Below are 5313 nucleotides of genomic sequence, written 5' to 3'. Positions count from 1 at the left end.
TCTTAAGTGTTTCACGACGTCCATCGACTTACTTCCATTCCCGTTGCCCTCCCACAGAGAGGACACAGCGCAACTTCATGAGACATGTGAGCTGTCATTTGAACCTACGACCTGACCCAGTGCTCGAGTCGCGGGTATCCATGACGCCGGCCACCTCACCTGATCCCCAGAAGCTGACCAACAAACTTCCCTTAAGGAGAGGAAGCAAGCGACGGTGGCCCTCAATGAGGTACGTGGTGTGTGAGGAACCGTCCAGCAATGATTGTCTCAAAGGACGTGGCCCTCTGGCTCCAGAGCATCAACACAGCTACAGTTATAGCCACCAAATGGCCCAACAAAAGGCTCTGAAGACACAGACTCTGTTAAACCCTGAGGCCCGAACCAAAGTTAAATAAAAAAGGATTTTAAAAAGTACTGTTTCTTTGACATACAGACTTGTTCACATTGCTTAAATGATTGCATGTGATGACATGAAGACATCCTGGTGAACGAGCCAAAAAGTTCCACCCAGCATCGAGTCAGAGTGAGAGGAGCAAGAGAGAAAGAAGAGACTAATTAGGCCCCTGAGATGAGATTGAGGAATATAGAGATGTGCTTCATTGTGTTTGGGGAGGATGCAGTGAGACAACTGTCAATGAATGGGAACTGGAGTAAATGTGATACATGCAAAAGGCAGGAGAGAAGAATGACTGGTTGTAGTGTCAGTAGAAACACAGAGGAAATGGAAAAGACTGAAAATCCTTAGTTGTCAAACTGTTCACCTCATTTAAAAACTTTTTAGAGACAAAATAGCCCTTTGATATGATAGATAATATTTCATAGCCATCTGCTAAATGTAAGAACATATTTACTTGACTGATACAAAACTCCTTACACTGCACATTTTACAAAGAACTGGATGTCTTCAGTAATGGAAATGTACACAAATGCTCCTCTGAGCAGCTGGGAGTCATGCCGAAGAACAGATGTGTGTGTGTGCTGTTCTTTTTAAAGCATCCAGGCAGTGACTAAAACTGTATTCCATCATCTGAACACGATCTGAGGCACAAACGGATGCTGATTCATTTCAGCATTGGGAAGGTGGTATATTTTTATTAACTAAGGCATTTTAAGGTGAAATCTCCTAATTTACCTTCAGGGTACATTTTCTTCAGGTAGCTATACAACTCTTAATTTAAATTATATCAAATGGTAATGTACAGTTATTCCATCTAATTACAACAGACCTACTAGACGTGTTCCCATTCAAAGACAACCATTGGTTTGTATGACCATCTCATGCCTGGTTTGCAGATCAATGCCTTTAGAACGACTGCAGTACCCACACTTATCCACTGGGGGGGAGACAGAAGCCCTTAATTTCCACATGGGTGGCAAGGCTGTTTCCACGCTGCAGGAGGGAAGGTGCTATTCCTTCCGAGTCAAGCTATAATTCAAATGAATATATATATATATTGTATACTGTGTACTTTATATATTTTAATAAATGTTACTGTAGTACTCTTTTATAGGAACCTACGATAACCTTCCTCAACCAGATAAATGCTAAATGCTTCTTCAGCATTGGTATTGTTAATTTCCCTATTAAAATGATCAAAAGGCCCTTTATTGTTACCGTAACATTTATACATAGGGCCAAATGGGCTTCCAGTAACATCCAGCTATGAGACAGTTTTTCATGGAAAACCCTGAATTCTTAAACCAATTATTATTGCCAAAAAGCATAACCCCTCTTGACTTTTAATCTGTAATGAGAATGTTCTCTGCATTTTTTTTAGGCCATCACACACACACTTGGCAGCAGAAATGGTCACTCACAAGGAGTCGTGCCAAACTCGTAAGGTCCTACCAAGCAGACAGAGTCATGGCAACACTTGATCACAATAAATAATGGATGGCTCACAGGTTCACTTTACAAGGAGCTTTTCAGGCTCAGACACACACTTAATATATTCTCTTATCTGAGGGTGACCTGCAGTGTAGGCAGGGCGACTTACACAAACGGATGCTTTAACTCATTCACTCTGCTGACTATGTAAGAAGCCGTGTGTCTGCACGACAAAAATCAATACTTTTTAAGTTAAGCTAAATGAATGAAGGAAATGCCGACTTCATTCACTCTTCATTGTATTTATAATTGTATGACTACCTTGATTTTCTTTAAAAAAAAAAGAATTCTCCCACTCTATTTGGACCTGATAAAACGTTATAAATAATTTGTCATTTTGGGAAGGAGATAAGCGGATTGATACCACTCACTCTCACTGCCAACCAGCCAACTAGCTTAACATGAAGCATAAAGGCACAGGGGAAAGCCAACCTGGCTGTTTCTTGACCGTGAAAAATGTTCTACCATATGCGTAGAGGGCTTTGCTTTGTCCAGAGGTTACAATCTGCCTAAAAGAAATAAAGATATATGTAACTTGTTTAAAGCAATTTCTACGAAGGCAGAAATTTCATTCAGCTTATATTTCATTCAACCTGTTTTCGGCCTTTATGCTAAGCTAAGATAACGACCTGCTGGCTATTCACTGAAGTTTAGTTTTCTTTCCAACAACAACAAAAACATGATCTGTAGCTTAATTTCACTCTTTTTTGGGCAACTTTTGACAGATGTGCAGACAAGCTGCCAGAATCTGCTGAGTTATTTCTTTGTCATCTGGGTGATGATGGGGGGGGAGGGGGGGGGGGACTAAAAATAGGTTTCAGGAAAACAAAGATCAAAGAGCAGTAAAGTTAGAAGATGCTTGATGTCAGACGTTTGGTTGAACTCTCATCAGTGCAGTTGGTAACTAATTTGTACTTTAATGTTTGCAAATGCAAACCAAAAATGGAGTCAAGTCACATTGGACACTTTTTCTAATCTCCAGTGGCAGGAAACAGACTGATTACAACTGAAGACAAGGCGCGTTTCTTCAAAAGATTTGGTGGGTGATGTTTCTAATAAATATTACCTTCATTTCATCATTCACTCTTATTTTTAGCTACCAGACCTGTCATTTTGTCAGCAGTCCGCAAACACACAGCCTTAACAAGACGGACGGACCAATTAAGCTGTGAATATCCGCCCATGCACGCAGGATTTTTGCCCATTCTTCATAACACAAACGATGCCTTACAAACAAACCAGCGACACTAATTCATCATCAAAATAACCTGGGAACCTGAGAGCCAAAATCCCGCGTCGTATTCCTGGCCATCGTGCCCTTGAGTGTGGCACTTAAACCAGATTGCCAGTAAATCTCCAGCTCAACACAAGCGGCCCTCCTGTCAGGTGTGGCGCGCCTTAAAGCCGTCTGGATTCAGGTGTCAGGGACATTAGAGGAGTAATCGGAGTGAAAACAGGTCCAGAAGGCTGCTGGATAGTTTCTCACTCTAGTCAGGTATCAAGTGTCCATACGACTAAAAGATAAATAAATCATGTTCAATTAATTTTCCACCACAGTGGAAATTGGGAATTGTGAAGGAACCTTTTAAAAAACATTTTCACATTTACACTCACTAATCTCCAGACTGCTTTCCTGTTTTCATCAGTTTATTTAATATCTGTTATTGGTCTTGTTTGCTTTACATTTCTGCCTTGCCCATTATTTATTTCATAAGAGATTTTTAACACGAGTTATAACACTGCGACAGTATCCTTCTGCCTCTGGCCTCTGTCTTCGGCCTCAGCTTGGGACCGGTCCCTCGAGGGATCCATGTCCCAACTCTGCATCATTCCTCGCCACTATTTCATCTCCCTGTTAGTGTTCATCTGAGGGTGACTTTGGGGATTCGTTGTGGTGGCATCCTCAGCATCCTCAGCATCCAACTATGTCCAACTTCCTTTTCTTTTGCTACGCTGTGGTTGTAGATCATGTTTGGCAGATGTTGTGGAATGAATCAACCTTGTTTTGCTCGTTTTGAGCTGCGTTTGAAATCTTTGATTGTTTGAGGGTTAATTTGTAGAGTTTATTATGTTAAGTCATTTTTAGTTAGTTAGTCTTAAATTGCTGTTTGTTTAGATAGCCTAAAATTAGTTCTGCATTCATCTTCTTTAAATTCTTTGTCATTTTATTTTAAATCGAAACCAGTAGGCCCCACGGAAAAAAATAACTTGTATCTTTATCTACAGTACATGGTGTGAGAATTTGACCATAAAACTTTCAAACTGTCAAAAACTTTATGATTTAAAAAAAATGTTTTAGGTTTTAAATTCCAAATTATAGTGTTGAGGGAAAGCTCATGATAGATAGAAGAATTCTTATGAACCAGAAAAATCAGCGAGCAGGGATATTTTGTTTTGCTCAAGGCCTTTGCAGCCATTGCACTTTTGGCCTTCTTGTCATTTGATCCAGAGCCTTGAAAGTGGACTGCACTGTTGTCAGACAACAGCAATCAAGATGGTGTCTTCATGCGATTACGAGGGCACGAGGTCAAACTCTAGAAGCGTCGGAAAGGATCTTCAGCAAAACAAAGAGAGGAATCACATGACTCCGCCAGCTGATTTATTTTTAATACAAATGTAGACTTTCTCACATGATCATTCAATTTTGTTGCAGAAGCACATGAATGGAATATTGATTAATTTATTCAAACAACGGTTTTAAAAATGTGTGCAGTCCAGATTATTAAAGTTTCAAACCACATGGCCCGTTGTGCTCTGGTGCGTCGTGTTACACAATTGCATAATATCTGCATTTAGCATCATTTCGATTATTGATCTTCATTTGGACTCTTTCTCGTCTTTGTGGCCAGTCATCTGTGGCTTTGATGTTATTGACAAGAAGCCCTGAAGCCACATGAAACCAGAAAAACAGAACCATAGCAATTTCACCTCATCTCCTGTGAAAAAAAAGCAATCAATGTTCTTTGCACTAATACGACAAATGTACAGGATTTTGACACAATGATATTCATGTAAATGCATATTGACAAAGACAAAGATATGCTGCAAAGGGGTTGAGCACTGTGGAATTTTCAAAACACATCAAATTGCAATATACATTCAAATATGGAAGATGCTTGCTGTAAAAAATAAAGTTGATGAAAATGTCTTACCTCTCAAGCAGAAGCTATTGAGGTCAAGGGGATTCTTGATGTTCTTGGTCTTAATGGACCACTGGGAAGAATTACTGCTGAACGCCTGAGAGGTGCTTTTTTTTTTGTCAGCCTTTGAGGCACTTTGAGGCACTTTGAGGCACTTTGCTGCGTGCCTCACACCATATTATTCTACCTTCTTGTCCGACTGATTAAAACACAGTCCAGTGGGTAAACACGTGCAGGTGGCGGGTAAAGCGGTGCCTGTAGTAATGTGAAGCAACATTATGTTTC

The sequence above is a fragment of the Pungitius pungitius genome, chromosome 18, assembly GCF_949316345.1.
Source record: "Pungitius pungitius chromosome 18, fPunPun2.1, whole genome shotgun sequence".
Lineage (NCBI taxonomy): Eukaryota > Metazoa > Chordata > Actinopteri > Perciformes > Gasterosteidae > Pungitius > Pungitius pungitius.
The sequence above is the reverse complement of the archived record's forward strand: the minus strand, read 5'-3'. Positions refer to the sequence as shown.